We start from the raw sequence: 20,765 nt of genomic DNA on the forward strand, positions 1-20,765 counted from the left end.
TGCAACAATTAACCAGATACTACAAGTTAATTCCCAGAATATTTTAACCATCAATTGAAGCTGTTACACGACTCCCATAGCATAAGAATTTATCATGTCAAATCATTACATCCTATTGACATACTGGTCACAATTCCAAACGAGGTTGAACACTAGCCTTTGTCTTCAGGTCCAATAACCTACCCAATATCAACCCCCATTTAAGTCAAGGGTTTCCCTGCTGTCCAAAGATAACCCACAGAAAACTACTCACAATTCCTCAATCTTAGTCTAACACTTGCCCGAGTCTCAAGGTTAACACACACGCAAAAACTTGGTCCTCAGTCAGGTCAAAGTTAGTCTCTATTTTCCCACGAGACCAATTCAAGGAAAGTAGCCCACATTTATTCTAGGGACCACGTAAAAGGTCACGTCAGGCCACAGAAGGAAGACAGATCCTTAGGACAACCCTACGGGTCCTACACAATAAGTCCAGTCATACAACTATATCACTAAACCAGTCACACTCACTGATTCAGTCACGGTCTATTAAGCATGTAGAGTACGCGCCTCATAAAGTCACTCAACAGAATCCAAATCTCTGGTTAACAATTAAGGGGACTACTACCCTAGTCAATCCCTATGGATCACTACGTACATTCCTCCAGTCAACTGTACAGGAATAACAATTCATAAAATCTCTATACCACACTATCAGGCCACGCATAACAATATATCAAGTCTAGACTAATGGACAATTCACTAAGAGCATGGCAACATGTCATATAATTTGATCCCCTGCATAACTACACAACATGGCACTTATCACATATCACAGTTCAGTTCCGACCTACATATCATGCAATCACATAAAACATAACAACGGAATGCCATGTTCAAGTTATTCATCTATAACAAATGCACTATCCCCAATTTCGAACTCTACAGACCACTAAGTGTGTCCCGTCAGTCATAGGGAAATACATTTCATACTTATATAAAACCAACAATTTTCACTAATCATGGCAAGCATATCTAATGCAATCACATCTGACAAGTCTCAGAGAACATGTCAATCACAAAAATCATGGCACCACGTCAAAGGGAACAAGATCCCAATAATGTTGATGGTAGCTCTCCAGACATATCTAATGTAACTGGAGCCGTCAAATTATCGACTATTTCTGCTATAGAAATAACAATCACATCACAATGATCCCCACTAATTACAACAGATTACAAGCACACATAACCACATGTAAACAATCCAATAGTACTACTAATTACAATAATGTAATGAGAACGCACCTTCATAAGAAAGAAGACATATTCTTATCTATCAACACATCGATCCCACCTGCACCCCGGACCCACTCCAATATTAATTACAATCACTGCAGCAACGATAGCCAGAATTATTTTTCGATTGTCATTGTTCCATCTCATTTATCTTTTTCTTTTGTATCTCATAACTTCCGTTATCAATGTAACTTATATACTTCTTTATCCACTGGATAATTTAATGCGACATTCCTGGCTAGTCTAACTCAATCTTGATATCATCAACGGGGCTTTGAAAATGTTGAGGGTCAATGGGGCATCTGCAGGATTTGATCGATCGTCATACCTGTCTTATCACATCACTTCATACAAAAGCTTAGTAGATAATAGGTTAGTTCAATCACAACTAACGCATATACTATCCTACATTCACTTAACCCCACCCACGAACATGTTTGATGCCGCTCAAGGTTTGAGAACAAGATACACGCATGTACTTGCTGTCAAACCTATGCTTTGATACCAACTTGTAACACCGGCTTTTTTTTTATAACACAGCGGAAGTCTTATATAGTAAAATCATAACCTTAATTACATTAGTATAAAAACCACTTAATTAAGTTTACTTTTACAAACGGTGTTACGTTATTAAAAACACGGTTACAAATATCCACATCAGAGTTGCAAGTCAAACATATCTTCTACATCATGTTCCGATCCCATTAGCAGTAGCTAAACCTGAAGAGGGAGGAATGTGGGGGATTAGCGTACCACTAAGTGAATGAAATCTATCTACAGATTAAGCTTAAGAAATCCATAATACATTAATCATCTAACATGCTTACAACCAACAAGCATACAAACAAGACAATATGAGGATCGGTGGCTTGTACGGGCACACGACCTAGCTGATCAGGCTAGCATCTACCGATAGTCCTTTCCAGTCTAGTCTCTGCAAACAGACTGCAGGGTATGAAATCAACCTCCCTTGGAACGATTGACCTCACACGGACTGCAACCTCCCTGGGAACAGTTGCGAATCCCCAACCTCCCTAGGAACAGCTGGTGTCAAGCACAGTACACAAATACAACATATTAATCACATTGCATGCAACTATCCAACTAGCATGGAAATCACTACACTACACAGGGTAATCAGAGTAATCCATAGTAGCATGATTTGCTACTTAAACTCTATCCGAAGATAGACCCACTCACCAATTACCAGCAATGGCTCAGATTCTGACTACTGAGCTTTCTCCTTATCCTTTTTCACCTGAGAATAGACATAACACAGTCAGTAATCATGTCTTGATATAAATCCAACAACAAGACAACAACACTATAGATTAACACTTAAACACTTAACAACTGGTCTGCCAATCGTACGAGTAACACCCGCACTCGCACGTTTGAGAACACTCAACCGTGCGGTTGACAACTTACTCGTACGTTTGATCTATGAATGAACACCCATTAATGAATCAAATGATCCGTACAGTTCACCACACAAGTGACCAGTGACTTGTACGAGTCATATATCAATCGTACATATTATCTTAACCAAAACAATAGTCGACCACCTCAACCGTACGAGTGAAGGCTCATTCATGAGAGTGATGAAGAACAGTAGTAACAACTTGTTTAGACGGGTTTCAACCCAAAATTCACAACATGAAACATTAATAAATAGTGTAAATCAACACATAAAATCATGTATTCACTATATGATAAGTCTACATCATAAATTCAATCAATAACGACACTCACATGTGTGCAAAATAAGGCATACACCCTAAAACACATTTTTTGACAAAAATAAAGTTTTATCTAGCTTCTTAAAACCTTATCATTGGAAAGTAGACCTCAATAAGATTCCAACGATAGTTTTTTCATTGAAAACGGAGTTACGATTTGAAATTTATGCCCTTTTCAATTTTACCAAAAGCTGACCAACGCTCAACCGCGTGGTTGAGACCTCAAACGTACGGTTGAGACCTCAAACGTACGGTTGATCCCTCAACCACATGGTTGAGCCCTCAAATGCGTGCTCAACCGCGTGGTTGAGCTATCAAAAGTGTGGGAGCTGATGAACAGCTCCAGTTCGCCGTTTTTCGCGTTTTTGACCCCAAATCTTGATTTTTGCAAGTTCTAACACCAAAACCACTTCAAAAACATCATATAAACTATATAGAAGCTATTTCTAACAACAATTGAGCATAACAAATACATAATCATAAGATTCAAGCTCAAAAATACATAAAACCCATTTTACACATAAAACCCCAATTCTTATGAATTAAAACACGAATTCAAGCATGCTAACCTGGATAAATGCTTGAAATGATGCTAAGAATCAGTCACTAAAGCCTCTTGATTCAATTTCACATTTGAATTAAATTAGGGTTTGAGAGAGTGTAAAAGTAGATACGATTTCTTATTTAGGGAAGAGTTCTAAAATGAACTCAATAATCAGCCACTTACACTCTTAAGGGTTATTAAAACTCATGCCTCACAACTCACGGGTATTTATCAGTTATCTGATATCTTTCGTACTTAATTCGGCAACCTTAACAAAGTCTAAATTCAACAAACGAATCTGTTATGTGACCCTTGTCACAAACTGGTCTTAACCACATAGCCAATTAATAATAAACTTATTATTAATATAAAAGCATATAATCAGACACACATAAACCTAAGGGCAAAATAGTCATCTTACGTCTAGCCCATGTTTCTATCTGTTACAGATAAGATGGGTAACGATAGTGAAAAGTTTGGTTGTTTCTTTGGAATTGGTTAACCCTAGGTAGTTGATTGAATCCGGGATTTGATTGACGATTTGGGTATTGAATGTAACAGAATGAACCGTCAGGTTTTTCGTACTCAACTTGATATTCTTCAGTGGATTGCGGGTTAGTACAATTAACACAGGTCTGGACCTGGTTAACTTGCTGCGGTTGCGTCTTCAATTCTTCGAGTTGTTTGGCAAGAGACTCCATCTTGTCTGTGAGAGATTTGATGGCCCCCGTTTGATTATTAAGTGCGGAGAGTGGGGTAGATGATGAAGTTATTTCACCACTATTCCAGTCATGATGATGCATTATCATGTTCTCGAGCAACTCTCATGCTTCGTCTGCGGTTTGGTTCATCAGATTTTCTTGAGCTACGACATCAATCGTCATCCTATAATTTATCGTAAGACCATTGTAGAAGGTACATATTTGGGCTGACCGTTCTAACTTGTGATTAGGGCATTTCTTCAGCAGGGTTTTGAATCGCTCCCATGCAATGTAAAGAGATTCATCATAACTTTGTTTAAAGTTAATGATGTCATTCTTGAGTTTGGCTTGTTTAGAAGGAGGGAAATATTTGGTCAGGAATTTAGTAGCCATCTCCGTCCATGACGTGATGAAATCTTTTTTCAATCCTTCAAACCATGTTTGTGCATGATGAGTGAGAGAATAGGGAAATAAGTATAGCCGGACTATATCTTGTCCTATCCCTGGCTATTTTTAGGAGTTAGAAAGAGATATGAATTTATCAAGGTGAGAATTAGGATCGTCATTCGGTAGTCCATGGAATTGACATCCATTTAGGATGAGCTGTATATTGTGATGTTTTAACTCGAACGAGTGTCCTTGAATCTCTGGGAATCTGGTCGGTCCTCCTCGACCTTCAATCGAGGGTTTTGTGTTTTCTGCTAAAGTAACGCGTAACGCCATTTATTTTCTGATTCGTGCTTCCTTGCGTGCTTTAGAGATTATTGTGTCTGGATCAGGTACAAAAACAACGGCCCTGGTCTAGATCGGGTTTGGGTCATACACTGGATATGCCTTTTTGTTTTTAAATTTTAAGCAGATAAGCTAAGTTCCTAATTTAACCTAAAGTAATCTAAGATAATCTAAGGTAATCTAAGGTAATCTTAATCTAAGGTATTCTAATTATCGTAATTTAGAGATATGTTTTTGGTTCTTGCTACTGATTCCCTGGTATTTTGATAACAGAGCTTTGCACGAACTCTTCAACAAACCAAGTGGCCAGGCCGACTACGGAGAGGTAGGATCCTTTTGGCTCCAATATAATTGGAGACTGTTCGGAAAATCTAACAACCAAGTCCGTGTATAATTGTCTTTCTTAGGCACCACTAAATGCTTGTGAATGAGTTTGATAGAAGCAGTATTGTCTTGTAACAACCCAGAAATTTTTGACCAAATTTAAACTTAATCTTTATATGTTTCCGACACGATAAGCAAAGTCTATAATATTGGTTCTCAAACTTTTTGAACTAATGTTATATATTCAGTTAACCTTTGACTATTGACCGACGATTCACGAACATCTATTTGTATATATATATATATATATATATATATATATATACAATAAGTTGGAATATTAATTATTCATAAATAACTTGCAATGTGTATTTAAAAACTGATTTATGTATATTAAATAAAGATATATACTTATATATAATTTCAAGTTATTTAGTAAACGATAGTAACATTCGTTTATTGATTCGATTGATATTTAGATAAGTTAACTAAAACATTTAAGATGAACAAGTAAAACACTAATTTACTACAGTATTTTCGATTTGCTACAGTGCCCGAAAAGCTACAGTGTTTTCAAAAATTACTATTTGCTACAGTAAAAATCATTTGCTACAGTGTTTTTTCGAAAATCACTATTTGCTACAGTAACACTATTTGCTACAGCGAAAAACACTATTTGCTGCAGTGAAAATATGTCGACAAACAAGAAAACAAAACATATTGGGTGCGTACCAGCTGGCCATGCGATCGCATGGCAAATGGGCAGGAAACCCATGCGATCGCATGGGGATCAATCTCAGCAAACATCTATAAAGCTCGCACATTTTTGCTTCGACACACACACGCATAAATTACTTACTCTGTATTATATTTATATTATTATTATTATTATTATTATTATTATTATTATTATTAAGATTAATATTATTATTAATCTTATTATTATTATCAGTAGTATTAATATTATTATTATTAGTATTATACATAAAATACTACGATGAAGTACTGCTCAAATGATTTCAAATCGAGTTTTCAAATGAGTCAAAGCTAAGAAAACTATGGGTTATAGCTATGGAAGTTATGGGTAATGTTCATAGGTATTGTTCGCAAGTCAAACCTAGTGTTTATCATCTCAATTGCGTCTACGTACTTTCCTACAATATTGAATCACAATATTGATACGTGAGCACTCATAACTTAACTTTTATATATTAATAGTGTATCCCTGACTAGTGCTCGAGTGTATAGAATTTTGCATGCTTGTATGCTTACTTTCGTTGTTAAATAGTTTATGATAGATCATGAGTTTAATACACATGCTACTGAGATAAGGTATATGATATGCATGTCGTTGGAAAGCTGGCGAAAAATCAATAACTTTTCATTTAGATATCGAATAGTTTCGATGAACGAATTAAAAGAGATGGTCAACTGAATTATGGTTGACGTTAATTGAAATTGTGTTTGAAACTGTAAATTAATATTTAAACAACTTGTCTATGAGATTGATAAATTGGATTTTCAAATATTACTAATCGAGTAAATGAATTTCTATATAAAGCACGTCTCCTTTTGTTCAACAATTGTCAAAGTTGACTGTCTTATCATGTTTTAAAGCCTTATAAATACTATAATCTGATTTTACAAGTATTGGAAAGCTATATGAAATAATAAAATATTTTTGATTGCCATGATAATTCAAATATAATATAGCTCCAGAAATAGATAATATTTTGAATTTGATAAACTATAAATTCGTTCAATTATCAAGACTTACTATGATAATAAACATGTATAGATTTAAAGATCATATTGGGTCACGTTGACTGTTGAGATGACTTTTGTTAACTTTTGCATGTCGGTCTCAAGCATTAGGATTGTGATACACTATGACCCGACCTAGCTTGTTAGACATGTATTGACCAACATATGTTCTCTAGGTTGAGATCTACGGTTATTTTGCATTTCGAGTTTCGGTCACATTTCAGTGAATGACCTTATGTGCTGCTAAGGTGAGTTTCATTTGCTCCTTTTTTAATTGCTTTTGCAATCTATATTTTTGGGCTGAGAATACATGCACTTTATTTTAAATGCAATGGATACAAGTACATACTAAATTCTACACTGAGTTTGAACCGAAAATCCCTTAGATTTGGTAACTAGTAACTGCCAGTTATAAGAACTGATAGGCGCGAGTAGTTGTATATGGATCCATAGGGTTTGACATCCCCGTCTGTTTCAGGTATAGAAACCCTAGCCTGAACTATAAAACAGACGTATGCTATTTGAGTTTAGTACACGTTGGATTGCGTATATTGTACATGTTGGTTGCATGTATGTTAAAATAGGGGTACTTATTATAGACGTTAAAGTTTAGTTACCAGGGTGCTCAATCTTGTAGAATATTTTGATAAACGTTTCGGGATGAAACAACTGAAATCTTGTGATCCACCTTTATATACAGATTATACGCAACATTAAAACTATGAACTCACCAACCTTTGTGTTGACACTTTTAAGCATGTTTATTCTCAGGTTCCTAGAAGTCTTTCGTTGTTTGCTTATACGTTATACAAGCTATGTGCATGGAGTCATACATGCTTTATTCAAGAAAACGTTGCATTCACAAAATCATTACCATGTATCTTATTTGGACTGCATTATCAACGGATGTAGTATTGTAAACTATTATTTACGGTGATTGTCTATATGTAGAAATCATCAAACGTCAAAAACCTTGGAATTTGATATTCAATTATGGTGTGCCTTTTTAAAAGAATGCAATGTTTACAAAACGTATCATATAGAGGCCAAAACCTCACTGTGAAATCAATGAATGATGTATTTGTCTAAAGGGATTTAGACGGGTCTTCACATGTCTGATACCAGTTCCTTGGCAGCGGCGCCAAAAACTTGTTTCCTCCTTGATATAGCCGAAACGGACGGTTTTGTTTATGCGGTGTCGTTAGGCCGCAAGGCGTCAGAATCAACCACCAAGAGAGGGAGCAATAGTTTTAAATTTATATTTAGTGAGGCCTAAATCTTACTACTCCTTATTATGAGTAAGGGAAGTATGACCTAGAGTCATATTTTTAAGATATCAGTAGAATCGAACCTATATCTAAAGCTTAAGATAATTCTAAGGTGCAGGAGTAGTGGTTTATTACCTAATTTTGGGTTTTCTAGTTTATAAGATAAAGTAAAGTAAATACGATAAAATTTGTAATTCAGGTAAGGCTAAAACAAGTTCATATTATGATTTCGTCAGTTACTTTGTCGAGATTATGGAATGCTGGCTCATGGATAGGTAGTGACCTTGTATTCATTACACTAGTCCTAAATGCCCCTGTCATAAGACATGTCACTGGGTAATGCGATACGCTTGAAGATTCTGAATAGACAGCAATGTCCCTTACCCCCGACGCCCATGCAGTCTGACTACAGGCATACACGTTTCAGACGGCTCATCCAATTGAGCGACTCGGTTGGGTGACGTATTAACATTCCACAATGGTCTAAATTTCTTATGCATAATAGGATACATGGTTTTCCATATCCGAGAGACGTGATGTGCCTCGATGCTTTCGTTAATGATTGGTTTTAAAAGATAGTTAGGCCCTTAAAAAGAGTTCAACCATAAAGAACACCATGGCCAAGTCAAGTTGACTTCCATGAACACGTTCGGTTATCCTAACAATCCAATCCTTTATGTGTTCGAACAAACAGTTCCTTAATTAACCAAGAATACCTTAAGCGGGGTGCAATGCTTGAGACCGCGTTATGGTGAAGTGTACTAGTCAGCACTAACCGTGTTCCATGGCCTTACTTAGCAGAGGTACAGCTTACAACAACTGTTGTGATTCAGCTTGGACGTACGAAGTTTATATGCTTGGTGACTACACTAGCATGGTCTAGGACCGACAATGTACTAGGGGTCAAGTTGTGACGATCCGGAAATTTTCGACCAAATTTAAACTTTATCTTTATATTATTCCGACACGATAAGCAAAGTTTGTTAAGTTAAATCTCAAGAATTTTAAATTGTGTTCATACATTCATTTTAACCTCGACCAAATTCCGACGATTCACGAACCGTTATATATAAATAAATATGTATATATATGTATATATATATATATATATATATATATATATATATATATATATATATATATATATATATATATATATTATAACTTAAAAATATTAATAAAGTATTAAACGTATAATACTTTACATGAACGTATTTGTTTCAATATGTTTATCGATGGAATTAGAAGATAATATCAAATGATTGATTTATCAGATACATTGTGATATGATTACGGGTCTATGTTATAAGGGCCACTGTGATTTAAGAAATCTATTCTTTTTGACGACATTCGGAAAATGGTAAAGTGATTTATAAGTAAGAACGTGGAGTGTAAATAACTTAGATGTTGGATATCGACAAGTTAAGTAACTCGACATTTTTCATTAATATTATTTCATACGTTTATTTAACCTTTGAACTTTATCGCATGCTTCACCAACAGACTGTAATTTAAAAACTTGAAACCTATTAAGAAAATATATGATTTTACTTTTCTAAAACATTTTATGATATAACGATTTCCATTATTTTAACCTTTAAACAAAATTCTCCTTAAATATATTTAGTTTTGGAAAACAAAATTATCATATTTATTTGATTTAGTTTCAAACGTACAAAAACGTTCTCAGTTTAAAAAAACTTTATTATTAAAACGTATATTACTTTTATAAATATCTAGAACCACTTTTAACAACTCATTACTTAACCAGTATGATAAAGATAACGATATTTATATTTTATTTTATTAAATTTATATAATGATTTAAATTAATATTATATATATTTATACGCGTATTATACGTACATAGTTTTATACTTTTACTATACTTAAACTTTACCTTTACTTTATTTTTACTTTACCTTAACTTTAATAATTCATACTTTAATAATTCACTTTAATAATTCATACTTTAATAATTCACTTTAATAATTCATACTTTAATAATTCACTTTAATAATTCACTTTAATAATTCATACTTTAATAATTCACTTTAATAATTCATACTTTAATAATTCACTTTAATAATTCATACTTTAATAATTCACTTTAATAATTTAAAAATCTATTATAAATAGAATCCAATAGGTTTCATTATTTGATAGAAACTTGAAAATATTTTCTCTAAACTCTCTCAATCGATTTACATATATATATTTACTCCGTATTATTTCAAGATATTATCAGTATACATAAAATATTACGACGGAGTGCTGTCCGAGTGATTTCGAAATTGTTTTTCGAGCGGGATAGAGCTAAGGAAATTATGGGTTAAAGCTATGGAGGTTATGGGTATGGTTCGGGAGTATTGCTCGTGAATCAAACTAGTGTTTATCATCTCCGTTGCATCTACGTACTTTTCCTGCAATATTGAATCTCAATATTGATACGTTCGTGAATCCAAGGCCAACATTGCACTTGTTCAATGACGTCATATGTATTTTTACTACAAAATACAGTATTGTGAGTTTCATTTGCTCCCTTTTATATATATTTTTGGGACTGAGAATACATGCGCTGTTTTTATAAATGTTTTACGAAATAGGTACAAGTACTAAAACTAATTCTGTGTGGGTTTAAACCAGAAATATACCCTTAGCTTGGTAACATTAAACTACTTGTCTATGTACGGTAGGCGCGAATCCTAAAGATAGATCTATTGGGCCTGACAAACCCCATCCTGACTATGGGATGCTTTAGTACTTCGAGGTTATTTTAAACACACCTGATCTGGTGTACTTCAGAGGGTAAAACATGAACGTTAAGGCTTGTTACCGGGTGCCTACAACTTATAGAATACTTTTATACACTTGCGAGTGTACATATATTTATAAACGGAAATCTTGTGGTCTATTAATATATTGAAATGATTGTTATGATAAACCTATGAACTCACCAACCTTTTGGTTGACACTTTAAAGCATGTTTATTCTCAGGTATTAAAGAAATCTTCCGCTGTGCATTAGCTCATTTTAAGGATATTACTTGGAGTCATTCATGGCATATTTTGAAAGACGTTGCATTCAAGTCATTGAGTTCATCAAGATTATTATTAAGTCAATTATAGTTGGATGTATTATGAAATGGTGTGCATACCGTCAATTTTCATTGTAAAGAAAGTTTGTCTTTTAAAAACGAATGCAATGTTTGTAAAATGTATCATATAGAGGTCAAATACCTCGCGATGTAATCAACTATTGTGAATCGTTTATAATGCATATGAACGGGTCCTTTCAGTTGGTATCAGAGCGGTGGTCTTAGCGAACCAGGTCTGCATTAGTGTATCAAACTGATAGTCGTTAGGATGCATTAGTGAGTCTGGACTTCGACCGTGTCTGCATGTCAAAAGTTTCGCTTATCATTTTTGTCGAAAATCATTTGCTTATCATCTTTAGGAAATTACCTGCTCATTATTCTTAGTCTAGACACCTTTTACTGCATTGATTGCATGAATAAGTGTATAGACAAAATTCATATCTTAGCGTATCTGTTACTGTAGATCTTGCCTGATATCTCTCGTAAATTTCTCCGTAATTTAAGGGATCCTGGTACTATATATATCTATGCATATTATGCATTGAGACTACCATCCAACTATCAATTTCTGTCACTAAACTCTTCATACCAAAAATCTTTTCTGTGATCACTTAAGATGGACTCTACGAATCGACCAAGTTCCTCTGACTCCGAAGACAGCGTGACAGGAGCACACCAACCAATTAACTACCGTGATTACTGGAGAAAATGGGGGTGGGTTCGTGACATACTCACCCTATGGAGAAGGGAAGAAGGTACTCCATATCATGAACCAAATATACCACCTAACCTTGGAGTACTTGACCCGCTAACCGGCGAACCTGTTCGCACCACCGTTTATACCCTTTTTGCAAGAATTTTTCGTCTTGAGACTACCATTAACGGAACTAGAGAAGATATCTGACCTTTACCTCACACCGATAACCAACCAGGGTTAGTAGAAGAAGTTAAAGAACTCGGAGCTCGAGTGTTAACTTTAGAGAGCACGGTACACAATTTGCAAGCACCTGCAGCATCACCAACACCAGTAACATCACCAGCCTCAGCACCAACAGCACTAGTACCACCAACAACAACATCCGCATCACCAGCTTCGACATCTCATTCTGTACCTCGAGTATAATCATCGTTCTACATGACGTTCTACATCATTTATTTTCATTCGACATAGCGATTATGTAATCTCTAATGTTTTAGAGATTATATATTCTTGTTCTAATGGTAAATCAAATGAGTTTAATATCATATTGACTCATTAAATCCATGATTACATCCGAAGAAAATATATAGGTATATATATATATATATTTTTTTCATAAAGGTTGTAATTAAAAATTCTTTCGTACAAACTGTTAATGGTGAAAATATTTTAACGGGTAGGTAATACCTGAGGAATATTTAGATTTCACATTAATAAGTTACATTGTACATTCTTCGAATCTGATTCAACAGTCATTTACTATCCTACTTACAACCACCGATATACGTATCCGTTCACCGCAGAATAATCATTTTCATCCAATTTTATATTTGGATTTTGACCTATCAGAATCCAACAAGTGGCATAATGAAGAAAACATTGGACAAAATAAAATTTGTTAGAAACAAACAAATTAACTATGAGAAATTTTGTTAAGAATCCACGCTAACTGTTCCTAGCTAACTGATTACATTTTATTTATCGCAATTTATTTATCGCAATTTATATTCTTGCAATTTTATTTATCGTCATTTAATTTCTGTTATTTATTTTTACGCACTTTAAATATCGAGACACGTATACAAGGTTTTGACATATCATATCGACGCATATATATATATATTATTTGGAATAACCATAGACACTCTATATGCAGTAATGCTGGAGTTAGCTATACAGGGTTGAGGTTGATTCTACAATAATATATATACTTTGAGTTGTGATCAAGTCTGAGACATGTATACGGGTCACGATACGTATTAATTAATTCGAATATTATATATTAAACTATATATGAATTATTGGACTGTTAATTGTGGACTATCGACTGTGGACTAATAACATTGGACAATTAAAATGAATTAAAATATTGATTATAACATATGAAACTAAACAATTCTTCAAGTTTGCCACTTGATTTCATCCTAAACTTCATTTGTATCTTGACGATTACAATCTGCATTCAAATCTTTCATGATTCTTGAAAACACCTCAATCGAGAGGATAAACCAACCGCACTTATCTACGGAAGAAAAGATCGATGCATATAGTTATGCACCTGAAAACACTCGGAACCTGAGTAAACATTTAACACGTATCTGTGCTAGCTCCCTGGGCGTTGTTATTACCGAAAATCACTTCGCAATTCCTTTTCAAAGTAGCAAATTTTGTCACAGCTCCAGCAAATCAACTTCGACTTTTCGTTCGAAACAACCATATCATAATTTTGATATATATGCGTGCTCTTTATTATTACCGGGGAACCTTTTATATTCCATCATATTACCATCAACGTTTAATCATCTAAAAACATAATTCTCTTGAAACCACCTCGGATTGATAACCGATGACCCAGATATGGTAGCATTAAATGCAGAGGAAATAGCAAAATCGTAGATGGTCTAAACGGCCAAAAGTTTGATAATAAAGAATGGAATGTTGGGAACGCTCGATAGAAAATTTGGTACTAAAAAATAGATTGAGCTAACCATGAAGGATACCAAGGACAAATACAAGGACCAAACCCTATATTCAGAGAATCTAGGTAATTCTGGATCCGATGAAATCTTTAGAGAATATCCTGCTTCGAAGTCATGTTAAAATCTTGCGGAAAATCTTTCTTCATCAACATTCAATCTTAGAAATTCCAAAAATATCATCATAAATATCTTCGATATTTCTGAGGATATTTTCATAAGTATTCTTGTCCGAAATCATTTATCTCTTCGCGATATCAGAGTTATATCATAAAGGAAATTGTTTAGTTTCTAAAATCTGAAATCTTCGAGTTTGAAGTATGAATGTTTTCGAGTAGTGTTGGGAACTGAAGCATGAGTTAGTATAATATAATGACACTTGATCAACGTGATTATATTACAGTAAGTCATGCTGAGTTTCTAATGAAACATGATGATTCACAGACCATAACGTCATCATGTGTCATGTTACGCGACTCTTACATTCTATCTAATCTCTAAACATATGAAGAACATAATTTCTTGATAATTCTGTCTTTTCTCTTGAATTCTAGTAATTTAACCAATCAAGATCGTGCTATTACAATTTCTTCCTTTGAACATTAGTCATGTTCATTCGAAACTCCATACTTACGAATTCTGAACCATTATTCGCTGACTTAAAGTCGAGAAGAGAAAACAAAAGGATGGAACTCCAAAATATAAAGGAAATAAAGAGGGTGGATTTATAATGAAATATCCGACAGAGCAATCAAAACAGATTATCGCATTTAACCAAAGAAGATCCTATTCCTTAATCTCTGAAGAATCAAATTTTATTCAGATTTTAAAGATTTCTTTAAATCCCTTGAATTCCAGAAATCCACCGTGACTACGTCAAAAGTTAAATTTCTATCTCAAACTGTTGTGACAGCTACCCTCGTACGCTTCACATAATCGAATCATTTTATCTACATTACTCAGTAATGATGAAACTCTATTTATCAACTCATATTCGTCATGAAAACAGTTTTATGGTTAACCATGATGACCATACTCAAATTTCGGGACGAAATTTCTTTAACGGGTAGGTACTGTGACGATCCGGAAATTTTCGACCAAATTTAAACTTTATCTTTATATTATTCCGACACGATAAGCAAAGTTTGTTAAGTTAAATCTCAAGAATTTTAAATTGTGTTCATACATTCATTATAACCTCGACCAAATTCTGACGATTCACGAACCGTTATATATAAATAAATATGTATATATATATATGTATTATAACTTAAAAATATTAATAAAGTATTAAACGTACAATACTTTACATGAACGTATTTGTTTCAATATGTTTATCGATGGAATTAGAAGATAATATCAAATGATTGATTTATCAGATACATTGTGATATGATTACGGGTCTATGTTATAAGGTCCAATGTGATTTAAGAAATCTATTCTTTTTGACGACATTCGGAAAATGGTAAAGTGATTTATAAGTAAGAACGTGGAGTGTAAATAACTTAGATGTTGGATATCGACAAATTAAGTAACTCGACATTTTTCATTAATATTATTTCATACGTTTATTTAACCTTTGAACTTTATCGCATGCTTCACCAACAGACTGTAATTTAAAAACTTGAAACCTATTATGAAAATATATGATTTTACTTTTCTAAAACGTTTTATGATATAACGATTTCCATTATTTTAACCTTTAAACAAAATGCTTCTTAAATATATTTAGTTTTGGAAAACAAAATTATCATATTTATTTGATTTAGTTTCAAACGTATAAAAATGTTATCAGTTTAAAAAGAACTTTATTATTAAAACGTATATAACTTTTATAAATATCTAGAACCACTTTTAACAACTCATTACTTAACCAGTATGATAAAGATAACGATATTTATATTTTATTTTATTAAATATATATAATGATTTAAATTAATATTATATATATTTATACGCGTATTATACGTATATAGTTTTATACTTTTACTATACTTAAACTTTACCTTTACTTTATTTTTACTTTACCTTAACTTTAATAATTCATACTTTAATAATTTACTTTAATAATTCATACCTTTAATAATTCACTTTAATAATTCATACTTTAATAATTTACTTTAATAATTCATATTTTAATAATTCACTTTAATAATTCATACTTTAATAATTCATACTTTAATAATTCACTTTAATAATTTATACTTTAATAATTCACTTTAATAATTCAAAAATCTATTATAAATAGAATTCAATAGGTATTATTATTTGATAGAAACTTGAAAATATTTTTTCTAAACTCTCTCAATCGATTTACATATATATATTTACTCCGTATTATTTCAAGATATTATCAGTATACATAAAATATTACGACGGAGTGCTGTCCGAGTGATTTCGAAATTGTTTTTCGAGCGGGATAGAGCTAAGGAAATTATGGGTTAAAGCTATGGAGGTTATGGGTATGGTTCGGGAGTATTGCTCGTGAGTCAAACTAGTGTTTATCATCTCTGTTGCGTTTACGTACTTTTCGTGCAATATTGAATCTCAATATTGATACGTTCGTGAATCCAAGGCCAACATTGCACTTGTTCAATAACATAATATGTATTTTTACTACAAAATACAGTATTGTGAGTTTCATTTGCTCCCTTTTATATATATTTTTGGGACTGAGAATACATGCGCTGTTTTTATAAATGTTTTACAAAATAGGTACAAGTACTAAAACTAATTCTGCGTGGGTTTAAACCAGAAATATACCCTTAGCTTGGTAACATTAAACTACTTGTCTATGTACGGTAGGCGCGAATCCTAAAGATAGATCTATTGGGCCTGACAAACCCCATCCTGACTATGGGATGCTTTGGTACTTCGAGGTTATTTTAAACACACCTGATCTGGTGTACTTCAGAGGGTAAAACATGAACGTTAAGGCTTGTTACCGGGTGCCTACAACTTATAGAATACTTTTATACACTTGCGAGTGTACATATATTTATAAACGGAAATCTTGTGGTCTATTAATATATTGAAATGATTGTTATGATAAACCTATGAACTCACCAACCTTTTGGTTGACACTTTAAAGCATGTTTATTCTCAGGTATTAAAGAAATCTTTCGCTGTGCATTAGCTCATGTAACAACCCAACCCAATATACAATCGAACACGCATAAAATAAATTTTTTTTTTACAGGGGAGTGCGCCACGCGCACCACCTCAGGGTGCGCGGCGCGCACAGGCCTATTTTCAGTTCTGTCCAAATTTTCAATTTTTCGAATAAAGTTCTCCCACTTCCCGACATATTTAGACGAAATGCTTTTCACAAAATGTTCTAATATGAAAAACTCATACGATTCAAACATAAAATGAGTTTTACAAAACGGGGCCCACATCGGCCGTTTTACGAGTTTCATACGAAAGTCCGAGTTTCGACCACACTAGTTTAAATTCCAAACGACACTATGTGCATGGTGTTTGGGGTTAAACTACCCATATCTTGGTCATACTCCAAAAGCTATCACATCCCAAAAGCGTCCCCTAAACAACAAGCGGGATCTCTAATCTAATCGAAGGCCCTTACCTTTGTCAGCGCCGGAGCCTATAAAAAAATAAACAACGAGAGGGTAAGCAAAGCTTAGTGAATGCAATAATTATACCCATATATATATAACATACCTACTTGCAATCACTTACACATATACCGCATACACGCTAGCAATACAATTAGCATGCCATCTCAAGTACAAAGCTAATAATCTCTAACAAATCGCTACTAGCGTAATCAATAACATATAATCGACATAATATAATATGCTACAAAACAAAATACACAACCATGGTTAACCATTCTCGTGTCATGGTGCTACCGGCTCTTTGGTTCACACCATACGCATTTGTCACGATGCTACCGGCTCTTTGGTTCACATCACAACTCGAGTCATACTCACGCTAGTGTGCTACCGGCTCTTTGGTTCACACTCTAACAACGCTAAGGTGCTACCGGCTCTTTGGTTCACACCCTAACAAATCATGCTATAGCGCTACCGGCTCTTTGGTTCACACTATAACACACGTACTATGACGCTACCGGCTCTTTGGTTCACATCATAGCACACTCGCACATACTATGGCACTACCGGCTCTTTGGTTCATACCATAGCATACAAATAAATACATTACATACATATGCATATAATCATTCCACTCACCTTAACGATTCGGTGACGGTTTTATACTTCCGCAAGCTTCAAAGCAAAGTACCTAATATAATAAGTACTTCAATCAACTCACAAAAACTAGTTGGACTAAATGCCAACAATTTCACTTATGTGCATTTTAATGACTTAAATGCATTAAATGCCCCATTTTCACCAAAACAGCCCTTTAAGGGTCAATACCATCATTAATCACTCAAAAGCCAGTGATTAAGGCCCAACAACACTAACTATTACACAATTAGGGCATTTCATACCCATTTTTCCCAATTAGGTCAATCATTAGCCCTTTGACTAATTTAAAGTCAACACACCCATTTCGGGTTATCTACTAACCCATCTAACACTCATTTACTAATTAACTAGGCGTGCTAGTGATTAACTAACCAATTAGAACTCATAAACATCAATTAACATTTTGAAACCCTAGGTTAGTCACCATTGAGTCTTCATGACTCCCTCTTACCCAAGAACACCCAAAATCATTAATTATGGGTTTTATGTTCATCATTATCCCAAACCCTAACCCTTACACAAAATCAAAGTAAGGAAATTAAAGTTAGAACATACACTACAACCACAACGAAGCTAGAGAGGAGATGAACAACTTTATAACTCGAGCTAAGACTCAAAAGTAGCTCCTTCTTCCTTTGCTTGAGCTTTCTCACACAAGAATATCGCTCTCTCTCTCTCTCTCTCAAATTGAAGTGGATAGGATGAGGTTGTTGAAAATGGAGTGAATGACACCCCAAGATCTGACCTACTGGCCTCCAACTCGTCCACAAGTGAAATTACCAAAAAGCCCATCAAAATATCTAATTAAAACATGCAGAACCCGGCTACAGTGAGGAGTGCGCGGCGCGCTCCCTTTGGTGTGCGCGGCGCACACTAAGCTCAGATCGCTCTCTGACTTCTGTTTAACTGCACAATCATTCCCACACTTTATGTACTCTATATACTCTGCTGTACAATGAAGATTAGGGTCTTACAACTCTCCCCCACTTGAATCGGAGAGCGTCCTCGCGATCCAAGCTGCATGACAAGAGGGAAGATAAACCAACACGAATTCTTCGGGCTCCCAAGTAAACTCGGAACCCTTACTATGAAACCATTGAACTTTAAAAGTCCTAACCTCTTTATGCCTCAACCTTTTGACCTTCTCATCGAGTATTGCAATCGGCTCCTCAATATACTCTAACTTATTGTTTAGCTCAATTTCGTCTAACGGAACCCATGATGAATCATCCGCAAGACACTTACGGAGATGGGAAACATGAAATGTATTATGAATCCCCGCAACCTCTTCGGGTAATTCCAAACGATACGCGACTTCACCAACACGAGCTAAAACCTTAAATGGCCCAATAAACCGAGGAGCTAACTTTCCCCATTTTCGAAACCGAATAACACCTTTCCATGGCGAAACCTTAAGCATCACCATGTCACCTTCTTGAAATTCGATCATTCGCCTACGTTTGTCGGCATACAACTTTTGTCTATCTTGAGCCTTTTTCAAATGATCCCGAATCATATCAATCTTGCTATTCGTTTCTAAGACCAAATCGGTACTCCCGATTTCCTTTTGGCCAATTTCACCCCAACAGATCGGAGTTCGACACCTCCGCCCATAAAGCATCTCGTAAGGTGGCATCCCGATACTAGTATGATAACTATTATTGTACGAGAATTCCACCAAAGGTAAGTACTCATCCCAACTACCACCGAAATCAATAATATACGCCCGCAACATATCCTCCAATGTTTGATTCGTACGTTCGGTTTGACCGTCCGTTTGAGAATGATACGCCGTGCTCAATTTCAATTGTGTACCCATATCTTCATGAAACTTTTCCCAAAATCGAGATGTAAAACGAGTATCTCGATCCGAAATAATAGATATAGGAACCCCATGTCGAGCGACTACCTCCTTGATAAACAATTTAGCCAAAGTCTCTGATGATATTGCTTCCCGAATGGGAAGAAACAAGGCACTTTTCGTCAATCGATCAACTATCACCTAAATCGAATCAAATTGGGTTCTCGCCGTTTTAGATAACTTTGTGATGAAATCCATGGTAATGTGCTCCCATTTCCATTTCGGGATTTCTAACGGTTGTAACTTACCATACGGCTTTTGGTGCTCGGCCTTAACTTGCAAACACGTGACGCATTGCTCAACATACTTTACAACATCACGTTTCATGCCCGGCCACCAATAATCTTTTCTCAAATCAAGATACATTTTCATCGCGCCCGGATGAATGGAATACTTTGACTTATGTGCTTCATCAAGTAGCACTCATCGATAATCCCCCATCTTAGGCACCCACACTCTTCCTTGAAAAGACAACAAACCACGCGAACCCATAGTAATAAATTCCGATTGCCCCACAATTCGTTCCGCATGCTTGTTGTGAACGTA

General features: G+C 34.7%; 1 non-coding gene across 1 annotated transcript; it reads left to right on the forward strand.

The window, feature by feature from the left end:
* Window positions 1-4,500: 4,500 nt before the first annotated feature.
* Window positions 4,501-4,607, forward strand: LOC139860917 (small nucleolar RNA R71). Its single transcript, XR_011763543.1, has one exon. It is a non-coding gene; the product is annotated as a small nucleolar RNA R71 (small nucleolar RNA).
* Window positions 4,608-20,765: the final 16,158 nt, after the last annotated feature.

This window comes from Rutidosis leptorrhynchoides, chromosome 7, assembly GCF_046630445.1.
Source record: "Rutidosis leptorrhynchoides isolate AG116_Rl617_1_P2 chromosome 7, CSIRO_AGI_Rlap_v1, whole genome shotgun sequence".
Lineage (NCBI taxonomy): Eukaryota > Viridiplantae > Streptophyta > Magnoliopsida > Asterales > Asteraceae > Rutidosis > Rutidosis leptorrhynchoides.